This window comes from Megalops cyprinoides, chromosome 13 (assembly GCF_013368585.1).
Source record: "Megalops cyprinoides isolate fMegCyp1 chromosome 13, fMegCyp1.pri, whole genome shotgun sequence".
Classification (NCBI taxonomy): Eukaryota; Metazoa; Chordata; class Actinopteri; order Elopiformes; family Megalopidae; genus Megalops; species Megalops cyprinoides.
In genome coordinates this window covers 26,721,430-26,740,308 of record NC_050595.1, presented here as the reverse complement: position 1 = coordinate 26,740,308, position 18,879 = coordinate 26,721,430, and the positions used below count along the sequence as shown (strand labels likewise).

At 47.4% G+C, this 18,879-nt stretch overlaps 1 protein-coding gene across 2 annotated transcripts in view; it reads right to left on the bottom strand.

Moving 5' to 3' along the window:
* LOC118787855 (amyloid-beta A4 precursor protein-binding family A member 2-like) overlaps positions 1 to 18,016 on the bottom strand; it is a 67,880-nt gene extending 49,864 nt beyond the window's left edge. For both annotated transcript variants that reach the window (XM_036543577.1, XM_036543578.1), the window contains exon 1: positions 17,905 to 18,016. The gene's annotated coding sequence lies outside the window, so the exon portion shown is untranslated. The remainder of the gene's footprint in view (positions 1 to 17,904) is intronic.
* Positions 18,017 to 18,879: the final 863 nt, after the last annotated feature.

The window sequence follows — 18,879 nt, the reverse complement described above, 5'->3', positions numbered from 1 at the left end:
GAATCCTGCAATTGGCGCCCGCTCCATTACGGAACACTGTGGAACCTGTAGTGCTACAAATATCTTTTATCTTGCACGCGAGTGTATCGGATGATCGCATTCATCTCACTTTGGTGCTCCTGCACGACTGCAGAGGTTGTTGCGGTGACACGAGCTTGACGTGGCAGCTGGCTGTTTCAGACAGGGCTGCATAAAGGGATGAAGCATTAAGAAAGCTGCATGCTTCTCGCCAGCACCGCTAACCTTCAAACGCCGGCCCATTTATTGGCAGCTCAGCAATTAGGCCATCCAGAAGCCGACGTGGAAATTAAACAGCTGAAGGACGCCGAGTGTCTGCAAATGGCTCTGTCAGGAGAAAAGTGGGGGAGGTGGGGGACAGCAGAGAGAGTGCCAGGAAAGGGGCGAACAGGAGAGGCTGTGATTGGGGTGTGCCAAATGCCCCCCTACCAGGGGCTGCGCGGGCCCAAGCCTGTTATTACCCTTTGTCAGTGCCAGAGCTGTCAGAGCTGACGGGCCCACACACTTAACCAGCTACAAGACCTATGCGGGTGAATGTCTTTCTTCATCCTCCACGGCTCATAGCCGAATTACTGTATTATGATCTGTATTCCGGTGCTGTTTATTTCAAACAGCGGGCGCTTATATTTCAAGGATAAAAGGGCCACATTGAAAGAAAATAAAAATGAATCACTCCAGCTTGGGTAAAAATCAGAGAGGTTTGCAGGCAGCGGTTCATTGCTGGCGGGTTGACATTTCAATCTCACCGTCACCTGACCTGCATCCGCGTTTCCACGGGTCAAGCCACCCTTAAAGCGGCCCGCGCTGTGATATAGCAGACAGAGAGAATTCTGGGTCTTTGTTCTCTTCACCGAGGAAGAAATTTCTAAGTTCGCAAACAAACACCGCCGAGTTTCTTTTTTTTCTCCCAAACAGTACCCACTAGTCACATCTGTGGTGTAAAATCGGCTTTTCAGTGAACAATGAGTTTGCTTCCCATGGGATGGCGCTTTTTTTTGCGAGGGAAGAAGGAAAACAAGAAGCTCTGCCTACAGTCGCCACGCAGCCTGTTAACAGAAATCCATCACCCACTCATTTTCAGGCGTGAGGCTCCTTTTTCCACTGTACTGCGGTGGATCTTCAGGCACGTGCTATACCTACCAGCCTATCTCACACTGCTGTGCTACCAGAGCCCAGCAGGGCGGGGGTGTGGAGCATAGCTTAAGGCATTGGGGTGGTAAGATTGTCGGTTTGATTCTCAGGCTGGACTCTGCCTTCATAAAGATGGTGTATAACCTGAATTGTATCTGTAATTATTGAGTTTGATTATCGAGTTGAATTATTGAGCTGTGCACAGATAAGAGTCAATATGTGAGCTTTGTAAATTGTAATTTGCTCCAGAAAAGCAAAAAATGATATATGTAATGAGAGATTTTCTGGGGGAAAATTCCTGGGACTGGATTAGACTGGACCAGACTAGAACAGACTGTACTTACCAGCCCCATATCCCCTACGCCCCTACACTGGATAATCATAGTGGTCATACGCATCTAGCAGAGCTGCAGGTCTCTCCTGCCTCAGTGCTTCCACTGATCCCAGCACAGTCCCTGTCTTGTCTACAGAATCCCCCAGCATCTCAGAGTGGAACATAAGCCCTTGAAAAGCACAGTCTGCCTCAGAGGATAATACTGGGAATAACACTTGTTTAATATGAATATTTTAGACTCTGAACAAAATGGTGGCTTGCAGCCTCATTTTTAACCCCGATATAAGATCTGACCGTAAACATTACCCAGCCCTACAAGTGCTGTTTAGCAGGTCAATTGGGAGTTCAGAGGCCCTAAACTACATTACATTACTGTCATTTAGCAGATGATCTTGTCCAGAGAGACATAGATTACAATTTACATGTTATCCATTTATACAGCTGAGTCATTTACTGAGGCAATTCTGCCCTTGCCCAAGGGTATAGCAGCAGTGCCACAGCAGGGAATCAAGCCAGCAACCTTCCAGATACAAGACCTGCTCCCTACCACTATGACACACTGCTACTGCTAAGATCCATCAACGTAGATCCAAACAAAATGTAAAGCGAGAAATATTCACATCTTTTTCTTCGGCCTTATGTAAGATGTTTTTCAGGTGGTGTCCAGGTAAGCTGCAAGTCTCATAAAGGCTAACTCCAGCAACTGCTGCGCTGGCATAGCAACATTACCGAAACAATTACAACAGTGAGGTTGTGACACAATGACGGGTAACACGCATTCAATTCTCTCTAATGGCGCTGTCGCCAAGACGTCGGCACCCCCGGTTATTAGCGGGGGGCGTGGCCTGACTGCGGCGGCCCCTCTGCGGGGAGATACGAGCCGACAGCAGCAGCGCGGGCGGCCACAGCACCGCCGTCAATAACGTGTCTCATGAGCGCGTGCGGGGTCACCGGGGCCGGGGGCTGACGCAAAATAAATTACACCTTCTACACGCTCTGATCCCTGACGCACCGCCACAGAGGGGAGAAGTCAATTCAATTAGAGTCGTCTCATCTGGAACGGGCGAAACCGCCTGCCGTCAGTACTACAACGGCTGTTTCACTGCAGCAGATGCAGCGGGGTGCGCCACGCAGTAGCTCTGCGTGCGGCCCGCGGGTGAGGCGGGGTAGGCTGGGCGCACCTGGGCTCTGTCTGAAAGGAGCATGTGGCTGTCACTCAGCTTCGCGCCGGGGGGGCCGTCCCCCGCTGATCGCACGGCAGCGTCACGCGCTCACGCGTGTGTTCGGCATGCGCAACGCCGCCACACACGGACCAGCCCAGCGAGGAGAGTCACGTGCCACTGACAGAAATGGCTCAGAATTACAAAAACAGAAGCATCATCTTATAAGCGTGGCTGATACGATCACCTCACTTTGTCATTTAACCTGGATTTTACAAATAAATGCAGGTGCCGCTCTCTATCGATGTAAAGATGTTTTTTTTTCTCGCACATCAGAGAAAAGGGGTAAACCATCCTTTAGTAGGCTCAGTGAGTTACCACACACTGTTACACACAGTTACCCTATAAAGACAACAAACCGGTACGAATGTAACACGAGACATAAATATCTAACATACAGACAGGTCTACATAAAATACAGAGCAGCAAGTTCACTTCTGAGAATATCTGAATCCTCTGCAAGCCACCCTACTGATCTGCTGAGTGCTGAGCTCGTTTCGCCTGCATTGATGAAAATTGTGCTGGAAAGCACCGCTGTGACACGGGTCGTGTCGTGACAAGTTCCACGGCACTCTGCCTGGAATTCCCGTACTCTTCTATCTGTGCCGACTCTTACAGTCACTCCCAAACGTAGAGTGCTGTCTGGAATTAAATTACTGACATGAGAGGCGCGTGCGAACTTGCAATCTGGAAAAAAGCACCAGCCACTTTCTGGCGCTGTGAGGGGACCGTGCAGCGCTCTCCTGGTGAGAGATGTGCTGATATCACACCAGCGCGGCGCCTGCGCCAGCGGCAGCCCACAGCACAGCAGGGCAGCCCTCACAACGCAAACCTATTTCCGCTGATGAACTTCCCTGCCCGGGCTCCTCTTCTTTTTAAGAGCCCGCACAGGCCTTTCTGAGGAACCCTCACCCGCCATCAAGATTTTATAAGGTTACCCCTGTGCGGCCGTGCCTCTAACGTCCTGTAGCGGTCGTGAGACTCCCCCCCTACTTCCCCTCCCTCCATTAACCGTGCACACAGACAGCGGTGCTGGCGGAGAGGAAATTACAGAGAGGCAGAGAGAAAGCAGCAATAAACTAGTGGCGCTCGGGCGAGATAGTGCGCATTGACCCACAGCAACACCTCCACTGCAGCGGAACCCAGTGTACTGAATCCGCCTACAGGGAGACACACCTCTCTCTATTTCTCTCTCTCTCTCTCTCTCTCTCTGTCCCTCTCTCTCTCTCTCCCTTTCGCTCTCCCTCTCTCTTTTTCTCTTTCTTGCTCTCTCTCTCTGTCTCTCTTTTTCTCTCTCCCTCTCTCCCTCTCCCCCTCCCTCTCCCGCTCTCTCCCTCTCTCTCTCTCTCTCTCTCTCTCTCTCTCTCTGCACTTAATGAGCCGGAATGGCCGCCCGGGCAGGGCCTGAGACGGCCAGTTTCCTCGGGCCCTGCCTCAAGGACAACGTGTGCCGGAGTGAGGCGGGGCCACAGGAGGGGCTCCATAACTCACGTCGCTCCGTGTTTGTTTTTCCCCGGCAGGGAGACCGTAGCCCCTCCTCCCTGGCACGCTGCCGCGACTTTGACAGCCGCGGATCGTCCCGCCGAGGGGACACAGCGTTCTCTCGGCCGAGATCCGCTCATCACAAGAAGCCGCCCGTTAAAAACCCCGCCGCCTCGAGATCCAATAACTGCTACCGTAAACCGAGGGTGATGGACTGGGCCCGCCTGGCGCCGTAGCGCTGACGCCAGCATTTCTATTATTTTAAAGTCATTATCTCTTAACTTCAAATTGCTTTGCTTAATTCCCTCATTAGAATGCATGAGACTGCTTCGCAGCGAGGGAACCGGGGAGACAGGGGAAGCCAGCACGAGTACGCCGAGCTGTGCCACAACGGCACAAATAACGCCGGAATAACGCCGGAATAACGCCTCTCCTCTCAGCCCCGAGACCGTGGGACAAAAGGATGCAGCGTTGGGTTATTTTGCTTCTCTGTCTGCTCAGCCGGGTTCCTCCCTCCCCCTGACCTCCGGGCCGAAATACCTTCAACTCCCAGCAATTGGCCATATCGGCTCCACCTTCTGCCCACCTCACTGGGCGAGAGATGTCAGGTGTCATCAGAGTGCGAACACCAAGGGGAAGCCTGTTCTTTTTTCGGTCCCCCCGCTTCATCCTGCAATTCCTTCGTGTAATTGCACTGCAGTTGTGTTCAGGGCTTTCATGCACGGGGTGAGGAAAGGGTTAGAGAAGCAGTCTTCCACACAGACGCGATGGAACCCCCCCCCCCCCCCCCCCGAGGAACTCTCAGGTGTGTCAGATGCTTCTCCCTCACGCCATTAAAACAATCATCGCTGCAAAATAACAATGAAGCCAGACAGCTGTCAGCAGGTTTGGAGGTTTTGTTCATTTATTCTCCCGAAGATGGAACGCGTGAACCACATATTGTATTCGCACCCTCATAAATAATAATGCTCATAACTGCATGCAGACAGACCTTTTATATGGATATTAAATTATGGGATGTACGTGCCCATTTGATTTGACATGTACTGTGCTTGACATTACAGTGTCATCTCCACACTGTGAACATTCACACAACATGAAGGAAATGTAAGCCTCAGACTTAGATATGCTGCGTGACTGCATGGTTTTCCAAGGTGAAAATGAGGTTTAATTATGACACACTTTCTCCGAGATTACACTCCTCAGGCACTGCCTCAAAGATATCTTCTTCCAAGTGAATTTTCTACTACTCAATACGAAAAAACACCTTTGAAGCACAATCAATCGCAAATGCCTATGGTTCTCCAGTGATGCATGCACTTTCTAGTCCTACCTGTGTGAACTGTTGTGCCTCTGCAAGTGAAAAATACCTTATTTCTTTTAATTTGGGAAGTAAGTGCCAACCCAAGGTGAAACAATGGCATCTGCTGTCTCTGTCCTTGGGGAATTGTCTCACTCTCTCACACCACAGGATAATCACACATCCTTGGACCCTCCCGTCCCTCCAAATTACCACACCCCATTCCACCTCCCCAAATCACCACATTCCTATTCCACCTCCTCAAATTACCACACCCCTATTCCACCACCCCAAATCGCCACACGCCGGTTCCATGAAGCTGGTCATAACTATCTTCAAACCACCACACCCGTGTTCCAAATCCAAATTTCCACACCCATACTCAACATCCCCAAATCACTACCATCCCGAATCACCACACTCCTATTGCATTTTCTGCATCTCCACCTGCTCTTTTTTATATCACCACCACCCTCCTGCCCTTCTCCACATTGTAATTCATCAACTAGCCACCACTACTATCTGCTGCAAACTAGTGGCTCCATATTTGTATTCATTTCAACCAAGCAGCCAGTCTGGCCTACTGAGATATGGAACTGTGACACACACACACACACACACACACACATATTAGCATGCACGTGCACACACAAACATACACACACATTACAGCTCTAGAAAGGCCATTCTGGCATACCAAAACACGACTTTCAGCGATCCAGAAAGCCGACAGACGACAGAAACAATGGTAATACGTGGAGGTGATTTGGATTATTGCTCACAGCACGACACCGGCATCTGAGAGACACAGTACAAATACGGAATGCGTGCTCTGCTGATAATTTTTAAAAATTAATCCGTCCTGGTACTCTGGAACTACAACAGCCTGGCGGTGCGTTGACAGGTATACAAAAGTACTTCAGGATAATGCAATTATCTTTGCAAAATGTCAGCCGCTGTTAGCATCCGCCCTCTCTCATGCCACAAGTCAAATTTTACCTGTTGAAGCAAAATCCGTGTGGGCAGTTGTGTTGTGCTGGTTGCAGAGCGTTCAGGCTCTTACGGGGAACTGTCCAAGGTGCTGAACAGCATGTCCTCAATACTACAGACAGGTGGTGAACAAATTCTAACTGAAAACGTCTACAACGAAATAGTATAATTGCATATAATTTACAATTGAATTTTTTGTATTTGCATTTAGCAGTCACTATGTTATTATGTTACTAAGGGAATTCATAATACGATGGGAAAATAAAGGACATATAATGAAGAGTAGGAGGATAACAAAGATGAACAGCCTTCACTGTGATCCGAGGAACACATGTACATTTGATAACATCTGTAAGATTCGTAAAAGCCACAAATGTGGATATAAGTTGTAGGCTCCACAATTCTCTGTCGCCTTTATTTTTTTCATCTCCGCTCCTCGCCCACTCTAAAATCGATATCCTTTCTCCATGACATGTGAAGCCAGAAAGCCTGGTTCAAAGGCACGCAAAGCAGGGGTGATCTCAGGGGCCCCTCGGTATCAGAATTCAGAGGGAGTACCCCCTGGAGGCAGCGGGGGGGTGGGGGGGGGGGGGGGGAGCGCAGAGCGAGAGGCATTTAAATGCTGGGCGCTCGCGCTCCCCATCGCTCGGAGGCCGCTGCCGCTGCCGTTTCGGTTCGCGCCATAGATCACGCTCCCAGCTGGCCCCGCTGATTAAATCATCCGTTTGCTTTAAACAATGATTCACACTTAACAGGAAGGCAAGGAGCTCGGCGATGGCGGGCGAGAACCATGGCGCCACACCGCGGGCTCCGGTTAGCGTGCGTGGGTGAGCTGCAGGTGGAAACGGCGGACAGAATGGAGCTTCTGCGTTTATAATGAATAACAGAAAATATTGAGGAGGAGGAGGAGGAGGAGGAGGAGGAGGATGAATGTCAGTGTTACCCTTTACAATGACCCTACCAGAATGAAGCTCACTAGGTGGCATGCAGCAGACAAAAGGCACAGCAGCTGAAAAGAGCCGTTGTCCTTGTGACTGTGGTCGTTAAATAAACTATAGTTTACAAAATACTGCAGTGAAACGCTGCCTGCCCCTGGAACAGACTCTGATGCACGGTCACGCTTTGAAATATTATTCCCAGACCCACTCTCACTCAGCTCTGAAGGAGCTCTGGTTGATTCATGCACATAATTATCTCCTTCCCAGAAGCTAGCTTATTGAAATGTACATCTGAGGGCAGGGGTCAAAGGGCAGGAAGGGATCACAAGCCACCCTGCTGTATGTGTCCTGTGCTCTTTCATCTCTCCCCTCCCGCCCCCCCTCCCCCGACACTCCCACTCTCCACCTCCCGCCTTCAGCCCTTCCACAAGCCAACGCTGCCGCGGTCAACACAGAGAGTGCCGGAAGAAAAGAGCATCCTTAAAGCATCGGATCAGGATCTGAGCCTGCCGTTAAGCTACCCCGGAGGGGTTTTCTTCTTCCTTAACTCGCAGGAAAACCTACGAGAAAATCTATATTAAAGAAGATTACAATGGAGGGCCTTTCCGAAACCCGGCACCCGGATCCATCCGCGGCCTTAAATGCGAAGTTTCCGTGTGTGAGTCAGCGCGCCGCGCGCGGCTATTTCCCTTTATAACGCGCATAAATTGCAGGCCGAGCAGCGGCCTCTCAGCAGCGCGCCCGTCAAGTACAGCACTGCATCCCAGCAGGGACTCGCCGCTTCATCTAAATGCTAATGCAATGCGATTCCTTACTGAGGCGCGGCGGCTAACGAGAGAGCCCGCTGAATAAATTGAAAGCCTAAGTAGTAATAATGACATAACGGAGGCACACAAAGAGGGAGGTGTAATCTCCCGACCTGCAACGCTGGCTTCAGCACGCCGGGATGCTGGCACATAACACTACATGAAGGTCATGTCTGTATAGACATACACATACATGAAGGTACAGGTCTAGCACCTAGAAAGACACACACATACAAGCATGTTTTACAGGCACATAGACACACACAAAATTACAGTATACACAGACACATACGCCCTGTAACGCTTCACAAACAGACACACACAGGCACATACTGTAAGTACATACAATCTCACACACACACAAACACACACATACACATACACACACACACACACACACACACACACACACACACACACACGCACGAACTCGGACACACACACAGTTCTTACAATACAGAAAATCCACAATCCAGCAAATTGCCTGTTCTTTTTGAAAAGTAGTTGACAAATACTATCTGGAACATCTCTTTTAGCCTTCCATCTAAAAGAGAAATACCATTCGATTTTTTTTTTTTTTGCCCCGTCCTTGAATCCTAAGCACAAATCTCCGCCTCGCAGCTCAAAACTGCGAAAATTCGACACATTCAAAGCCCACAGCCAAGCCGTTTCGCACGAGACGTTCAATAATCCAGCTGTCAACAGAAGCCACAAAGAACGTTTGCAACTCAAAGCACTTCCGCTTCGGAGTGAATGAGAGCACGGGATCCGCGTTCCCGCATTTAATTGCATTTGTCATGACAAGCTTCCCTAAACGGGAGAGTCCGCTGGGGCGCACACGCCTCTTAATGAATCAGCCACCGCGCATCTCCCATTCCATCAGCCATCGGAAGCTGTTCCATTCAGCCTGCCAGCTCACTCTCGGTTCACTCGAAATGAGATTTGCTTTCAAGCTCTGCTCAAAGTTTTCCTGTCAGCTATCAGAAGTCCACCGTACGCACACAGAAATCATAAATGAATGATTTCGTGGATTTCAGAAAAAAAGTCGTTTTCTTAATCGTAATAATCATCCTTCATCATCCCTCAGTAATCATCCATCAAGTTTGCAAAGCCCCTGCGCACTGCGCAAAACCACTGTGAAGGTGCGGAGACCCACATTAGAACCCTACCAAACAGTGAGAGCAGCTGGCTCTCAAATGGCAGATTGTATGTGTCTTTCTTTTTCTTTTATTTCATTCAGCGGAGATTTGACAAATGTTTTTGTACTAGGCCATCATCAGTGTCAGATGGTTTTGGCTCTGAAGGCAGTTCAATTCAGAGGTGAGCTTGGCACATTGCAATTAATAACAAGCAGGTATGCTCACTGACTGACAAGGCGTGAGCCAAGAACACAAAGACTATCAGCAAAATAAAGCATCTATCGACTAATCAGCAATAAGCAACCGAATATTTAATTTACTGACAACAAATTCAATCCAATATGACAAACTTAATTAAATCTACCCTTCAGAAACATTAGCATTAGCATTCAGAAACATTTCAACACCCCCTGTGTTTACAAACAAATCATCTCACAATCTAAATTGAGAGATGAACCTGTAAGAGCTGACATTCAGTCATTCATTAAAGGTAACTTCATGATGAAAACTGATTATTTTACTGTCTTTAATCTCAACTACTGATGCAACATTAACTCTTTGCTATGTTGTATTTTACTGTTGGGCCCTGCTAAAAATACTGTCTTGGTTAGACCACAAGGAAATGGAAATGTTAATAGCAGTATTAGGCCTTGTGATGGGCCTTCCGTAATCGAATCGATGATTTACAATGTATTGGAATTAAGAATGTTTCAGCTAACCAAACAGGTGGTAATACAGAAAGGACTCCCTTGCAGTAGTCCTTTGGCTTTCTTTGGATTATTACCCCAAATCATTATTTTCAGAGGGAATGAATGAAGAATTAGATACAATTTTCGCAATGGCCATACATGTTTTTATTGGTGACTTCATATGAAATTGATTTATGAGCAGCCCAAAAGGCTTGACGTTGTCAATTCTACATTGTACTTGGTTATCTGTAGTTAATGTTGTTCTGTCATTGTATGGAGAATCATTGGTTGATGCTGATTTAATTCTTTGTGTTTTTGGTACACTAGGTTCTATAAGCACACCTGCTTGTAATTTTTTCTAACAAGCATCTCTCAGCTATTAAGTGAAGTCACTTTCCTTAAAAGGCTACATCATTTTTATGGCCTTCTGAGGCATGATGAAAACAAAACCATGTGTTAGCTATTGGGAATAATCCTTCTGCAAAGATATACTTCGATACTCCAGGGTCCAGGCAGTGTTTTTCACAGGTTCAAAGAGAAGTCCAAACTCGGGCCGTCGATTCACCCCTTTCCTTCCGTTCAAATCATAATTTATGCAGGCATGAATGAAATGCTTTTTATACAAGTAAAGGAATCTGGTTTTGCCCAGTTTTTTTTTCCTCTCCCAAAGTCTGACTCATTCAGCGGGAGACAAAAGCCCCCAAACTTGGCGAAATGGAGCTACTTCATTTAAATGCTAATGCAGGGGGATCTGAAATAACGGGTGGCTATCACTCCGCGGGCGCTGAATGAAGCTCGGCCCGGCAGATCACAGCGGGATATCAGAATTTTGGATTACTCACGGCTTAGAAAATTCAATAACAGCATTCGTTCTGCCTAAAATTACATGGACATATTGGGGGATAAATCTGCTCCTAACAAGCAAATTACGTGGCCGCGGTGGAAGTGGTGGCAAAAGTGCAGGGATGGTGTTTACATGGTCTCCTCTGTTCCCACTCTAAATGAGTGTGTTTGTGGGGAGGGTGAAGATGTCACAGAGACACCTCCAGCAGACCCACAGCTAAATCCATGCCTGCATGTAGCCATAGAATCCAGGCCTTGTTCAAGGGTAGGGACATTCCCATTGGTGTGATGCTATTTGACTCCGAGCACCATGGGAATTGTAGTATGATTGGAATAGCCTCATTTCGAGTGCCATGGGGTGTGAAGGTCGACCCACAATACTGTACATCATAGCTGAGATGACGGGGCGGAAAGGTGACCCCCGCTGCTCACCACGTGTCTTTAGTTGCTGCAGGATACAGGGGCGGAATGTGCGGCCGTGAAATTTCAATAGCCAGGGGAATATGACGTCGCTTTTCGCTTTGGACGCCCCAGGGAATGAAGGCCTTTGTCCTTGAGCACCACACCGCACAGACAAAACCCAGACTACATCAGCCATATCAGTACCCTTCCACCAGGGGCCTCCTGACCACAGCTCTGTGGTCCCTTACACCAGTCTCATTAAGGAAGGGTACCTAAGAGGCACTGAGCACCCACCCCTGGTGCCCACAGCTCCCTCACAACGGTTGCCAGGCGGAGTCAAAATGAGCCTCGTCATCCCGTCTCTCACACGACACCAGTCAACCAAACAATTCCATGATTACATTTTTTATGTTTGAGGCAAAAGGGATGGGTTCTTCAAAAGGGATGGGGAGGGGAGATGCTCCGAAGCTGATGGATGCACGAAGGAGAAAGGGATTGTGGGAGCAAGTCGCAAGTATGGGTCCATTATTTCCTTTGAGTCCCGAAACGGCTCAGATCAAAAGACATTCCCCCCCGGTTGTATGATCACCTCAAAAGACTGAATCACAGCACCTTCCCTGTCTTTCATTTCTGCTAACAAAATGGCAAGTTTCAACTGCACCACGAGAGTGACTCCTAAAAAAACAAGGAGGTTAACTGGTACATCAGCACACAAAGGCCTCATTTCAACAAGAGGCTTGAGGTCAGGTTCTTCTATTGATCTCTGGTGCAATACAAATTAGAACAAAGACACTCAGATACGCTGCATACAGATAATGTACACAAGATTCACAATATAGTATTTTCCCTGGATAATACATATCACCTCATATCATGTCCCAATGCCACCACCTTCCCTCATTACAAAATGGCCTTGCCTCCAGAACATACTTCCTTCCTGGAAAGAGGGAATGGCTATTTGGTCTCATAACAACATGGTAAAACCTGCAAAATATCTTTAGCGGGCTTTTCATCAGTGTAGAAAATTAGTCTGTCTATCAAAGCCTGTCTATCAGGAATGAAAAACTAGGCTAGAGTCACTGTTGATTAAGGAGCTGGTCTGAGCTGGACCACTTTGAAACGTCCTCCATCTGTTTAGAACATTAAGTACAGCTACACATAAAAAAATGACCTCAAATCAGAGAAGGGATCGATTTAGATCATCACTTAACATACGTTTGCATCTGCTCTATATAATGCAAGTTGTCCCTATTTGAAATATTGATCACACATTTTATACACAAAATGATCTACATCAGAAGCCCACTGATTGCTTCTGATTTGCATGTGATGTAAGCACAGCGGCTTTACAGCCTTTCAGATCAGCGATGGGGGAAATGTGGAGCCCTTAAGTAAAGGCGAGATAAAGGGGGAATCTCTCCTCTGAGTGACCCTTAGACTGAGTAATTGGAACCTGGAAGGCGGAATGAACAACAATTTCCCCTTGAGGGCTCGAGCCATGTACTGCTGGACCAGGCTGTGGCAACCAGCCTGGCCCCCCTGGTAACGATAACGTCTGACCGAAAACGCACAAACAGAGCCACAGCATGGCAAGCCGAGACCAAATTAGCGGACCTTCCCGCGGGTGTGCTATCGCAGCTGACGGCGTTAATTGCTGCATTTCGAAGGCCCTTGACAAGCCAGCGCATTTTAATTTGATCTTACTTTCTTTCCCTGACAAAAAGGCATGTCCCAGACATCAAAAATTTACAGCACTACTGTACATGTGAAAAAAAGGCAACATCAATCACAGTCAGTGGATTTCGCCAAAAGGGCGGGGTGGGGGACTGATCAGCCTCAATCAGAGAAGCCTATGAAAAACTGGTTTTATCATTAAAACCAACCTTTGATCTGTTGCTATCAGAGTTATCCAATGTTCCCCGACCTCTCCTCTGTAATTAAAATGAATGTGAAGTACATGCAGGTAAAGCAACGCGGGCGACATCAGACACAATTAAGTGCGAGGGAGTCAGCCACAGATGGGTCACCCCTGCTGAAATTAGCAAGCTTTTTCATTATGACTGATGTTGGGAGGACAAGGTTCGGGACAACCGCCGCATTCTAATGCCGCCCGCGGATGGGCTGCCACCGACGGATGCTAATTCTATTTAGTGCCTCTGTTCGCTCGATGTTGAGGGTTTTGTTTTTCATTTTTCGTCGCACCGCGCCGCGCCGCCGTGAAAGGAGGCCTAATATCATCTCCATCCATTATGGGAGTGGAAAATTAGGCTACCCCTGCAGGAACAGAGGATCACCATATGTGACCCCCGGGTGGCGTGGTGGGGGGAGGGGCGGGGGAGTGAGAAACGAAGGGGAAAGGGGATCTGAATGCGCTCCCTCCAGCACACGCCACGCTGCGACAAGGGTGAAGATTTTAATCGCCATGTGCCTCTCGTCACAGCGGTGCCGGGATTCCGGATGGCACCGCTCTGCTGCACTTTCCAATCTTGCTCTCACGCTCCTATCAGAACCCCTTTACTTGGTCTATTTCACAATTACATATCCCGACGCTGTATCATGTCAGGAAAATTAGACTCCCATCACGAAAGTCAAGAGCCTTTTAGCTGTGTACAATCAAAGGATGCGAACGTGCATCAAGTGTTCTCAGAATTTCACTTACGTGTTGTTTTGGAGCAGAAGGAAAAAAAAAATGGGTGCATAAAAGCCAGAATGTTAATGCTGGTAAATGAAAAGTGGATTCCAGGCGATAGCTTCAAAGAGCAGAAGCAGTAGGCAGTGATTATAATTTCAGCCCAAATTTTTTACCACATCGCTCCCGTGGCGCGCTACAAGTGTGCGGCTGACATCTTTCCTGCGGGTTTAACATCCTGTACAAAAGGAATATTACCAGCTGCTTCAACAGCCTGCAGAGGTTATCTGCACAGAGGGGCACCTCCATTTTTTGAGTGTCAAACAGGAACAACAAAAACAGGTCTCGCCCCTAACCTATTGATCAGTGTACTGCCACTAAAAGCGTAATTTGGAATCAACTGCATTCAGAACAGGAGTGGACAGTCTCTGATGTCATAAAGGGGGCAGTCTAAAATTACCGCATTTTACACAATCATTGATTGCAAATGATCATTTATATTACACAGGCGAGCTGCATGCTATATTGAGAGACTCCCACTCTCTCTGTGCTACGGCTCGCTTTCAGCATAACTCTCCAGCGTGGCAAATTAATGGCTTCTCTATACGCTGAAATCAGAACGTCACAGTGTTTTAATATCATCAAGGGAGCATTAGTTAAGCTCCCGTAGAGGGGAGTTTTTTTTCTTATTTCCTTCTCTTTCGTCTCAATCCCTTTACTGGCTTCAGCATGCCCACCGCATCCTCATTCAGGTATTGTTGATACACAAGGGTTAAGAAACAGCAGGCCAGACCCAGCCCTGCTCGGAGCAAGCCTGTTATCAATTTCACACAGGCACTCTGGGGAAGTTTCAATAATGGGGGACATCAGTCCCGTATAACCTTCAGCTCCTTCCAGCCGAGACACACCCCTCTGCTAGGGGCCAACAGAGGCAGTCCCGTGCAAAAGTCACAAAGCAGAGCGTTGCACAACACACCGCTCAGAATGGACAAAGCCAATGAATAAATCAAAGGCCTACATCCGACAGCCGCTTAGAGAGAGTGGAGGAAAAAAAAAAACATTGCTGAAAGGCGACGCTGTTGAAGACATCACTGCGTCACCTCTGCTAACATCCTATCCAAGCGTCTGTCATGTCAAGAATGGATTACTGTAATAGGTACCAGTCCACCCCACTCTCTCTATCTGCTTCTCTTCTCCCTGATTACAGAGCCTTTACGCGACCGGCCGAGCCATTTACCTACGTACTTCTGGCCATCATTCTACCTGTCACCTTCATTACGGAGAGTGAGAGAGAGAGAGAAAGAGAGAGAGACGCGGGATGCCTGCAATCAAATTCCACCCACGGTGGGCGACCTCGCCTGACTCCCCGGTCCCTGCGAGGGTCCGATTTAGTATTCCACCGCCGGGCACATGAATAACGTCCCCTCGCGCCCCAGGGACAGCGTGTTTGTCCTTCGGCGTTGACGGCGCACGCAGAACCACAACGAGCGTCCTCTGTGAGCGTGTTTGTGTGTGAGGGAAGGCGTGGGGGGGGGGGGGGAGCGCATGCCAGCGCTACAGTTCGCACACCTCCACACTGGGGCCCCCTGGGGTCCTCCTCTCTAAGGCAGCTCTCTCCTGGCACAGATGTTGGGATTGGAGGAAATGCATGCTTATACCCCTCACTCCGCACGCAGCTCTCGGCCTGCACGCATCTGATTAGGCTCCGGAGAAAGGAAGGGATCCAACAAAAAGACCAGAGCCACCTTTTCGGAATTTCACTGCGTTTTACGACGGAAAAAATACAGTTAGCAGTCAACTGTCCTACAGCACATGTTATGTGTTAATGTAATATTAACACCATGTGTAAACACAATGAATAAATGTAAACACAAACATAATGTAACACAATGTCTAAAATGTGCTGAAATTATAAGATATGTATGTTTTATATGGAAAATTAAAAAGACCCCATGTAAAAGCACAGCACTGAAATGTATCAGCAGTACATGTAGCCACATTCTCCTGGCAAAAAGGCTGCTTGGATTCTGTTTACTGTTGCGGAAACATCAAAGACAAGCACAAAACTAACTGTATAGAAAGTATTTTTTCATATTGCTTTTTCGCTTGGGAAATATGGAGCCCCCATCTGTCAAGTCAGTTTTATAATGTTCATAATAACAAATATATAGGCAACCCGCAAAATAATCAGTGTAAGAATGAAATATGTATGTGGCTCTGCTTACCTACGGAAATAAATTGTGGTGTCAATTTGTTGTTTGTGTATTTTTTTCACTCTTCCTTTTTTTCTTCACAGCCGTAACCCTTCTGTCTCGAATGATTAAAATTTCAGTTCGAATGAGCCAGCAGTACAACGAACCACACTTAAAAGACAAATCTACGACATCGAACTGACGCATTCACAAAAAGTAACAAACTCTCTGTGTCTGTCACTGCCATTATCAAGCGCCGTCAATTCAATCTCCTTACTTTCTTCTAAACCTGCGTATCAATGGCACTGATATTTATTGGCACTGACGCATGTGTTTCATTTATAATTGTCTGCACAAAGAAGTGTGGGGCGCGGAGGACCCAGGCGGACGACCTTGCATCGGAGATTTCGCTCAATTATACTCCGCTCAGAGGCTGGGTGAGACCTTGCCATAATGAAGGATGCACCTCTTTACAGCAGCGACGGCAAAAACGTTAGCATGAAAGGACGAGCTGGTTGGTAAGCGCAGCGGCAGTGCGGTCCTGTTTCGAGGCGCACAAGTGAACCCTTATTCTTCGCAGCCCATTTGATTACTGTATTATCTGCTAATAATTCAACTAATGATGCGGGGTGAAGCACTGCATCTTGATACATATAACGTATTAAAATGGGGAGATAACTCAAGCAAAAATGAAAAGTACAAGGCATTCGCAGAAAGACATTTCATGTTAACATTTCTAAGTCTATGTCTAAGAAATAAAACCACTGCGCTGAATTCCAAGAACACACACGAAAGTCCTGGAATTTCAGCGAGAGCGCCTTATGCGAAATGTATCATTCCGAAATGTATCATTCGGAGCGCCGCAGAACGCACGACACGGACATCCACCACTATATGCCCTCAATCAATCAACCCCTCTCCTATTAAGCATACTCCGCTGTATAGCAGAATTGTCACACGCGTACACACTCCCCTCTTCCCTTGCAGGTAAGCAAATAAAGTGTTAAACATCGCTTCCGTTTTAAAGTTGACACAATGTAATTTGATAGATCAAAGAGTATCCCGAATCCACGCACTTCGCTGAAGATCAGGCAATTGCTCGTTTTGCCGTTCACTAATTCGGTTCACATCTTGTAGGCATCAATTTCACGTTCTCTTTTCCTTCCCTCCCCGTATCGCCTACACTGAGCATCTCCACTCCAATCGTGACTGGGACACACGTTACAGTGTGTCAGATTTGACCGTTTTCCCATTATGAACTCTTCAAATTTCTGCCTTTGGAAGATACAGACTACAGAGAAAACGGACTCCCATGGAGCAATGACGTTGAATCGGGGGAAAAAGCTCAGGATAAAGTCACAGTTTACTGTAGCTAAATTTCCTTGATTAGCCTGATAGACCAGCTAGCTATTCCAAACGTACCATTTATACTCACGCTTTAGTCATTAACAATGGTACAGTTCCCATTCACTAAAACAATGACAAATAATGTTTTTCCAGTTCTTAAAACAGGGAATATGTCATTAATTCTATATTTAATTTAATGTTATCAGTTCCCACGTTCGTAGATGAGCGGTCGTGTCTGTTACACCCCACTGACTGTATCAGCTAGCTGGCTGTGGTTTACTAAAATGCACGTAGCTTTCTGGGACACGGGCAATGCATAAAGGCACGAGAGATGATATAAGCTACATTTTTTTTCTCAATTTATTGCGCATTCATGTCATACAGCGTTTCATTTAGGCTTCGTATGAAAACATATCAAATCAGGAAACGTATGCTGCGACTCACCCGTGAAAACGAAGAACGCTGATTTTGAAATAAACAAATTTCCCCCTTTCGAGCGCAGAAAGCAGATGCTATCTCTCGAAACACTTGCCGATGCGCCCGGGATCACACGGAGAACGCTAATGAACCCCGGAATCTGAAGAGCGTAAACCGAGGCCAATAGGAGGCGGCCCGGGAACGTGTGTGAAAGAATACGCCACAACACTGCGGTTCCCTGGCAGATTGCTGTGGAATAGCAACAGACCGCCGCCGAGCCGCGCCCGAGGATCCGAACGGCAAGTGTGGCGCTCCGTACTGTAGCGACCATCGCCCCTCTGTGTCCTGAGCCTTTATTTGGTAATGCTGTGCATGTCCGGTTACCACATCGTGCACCTCATCGACAGACCCATCAGCACCAGGCTGAGGAAAACATGTAAGCTTCTTGAACCTAGAGAACATACTGTACAATACAAGCACGAGTGAAGCTTTCACCCAAACAGAAGAAAACAGCTGTTGCACTCGATAATAGGTTTTATTTTACCCATTTACCCAAACGCTACATTTGGGAGGTGCGTTTAAAGGGAAGGTGGTTCACTCCATTTAGAGCTGTTTTAGAGCCATTTACAGTTATTATTTTTTTTTTTTTTATTATCCCTGGGGAGTAGGGGGGAAGGATCAATTCAGCACCCGCAGAGCATGTATCTGTAAACCTGGTATCAGTTTCACATTTAGGAGCCTCCTATCTGTTTTAAGTCCAACCAATCAACACAGCCCCCTCTGAGGAGGAATTAATCTCTAAGCTTGTAATTCCACCTAAAGCACCACCATTTCAGTGGCTCATTCATTTTTTTCCTTTTAAATTGATGTTACATAACAAAAACAGGCAAGTGCCACTTTCATCCTGTTAGATTTTACAATTAAGCAAAAGTACTCCTTGAGCTCTCACCATTAGCTCTGTATTTCTGACAATGCAGGGAAAGGAGACAGCCTGAATTAAAC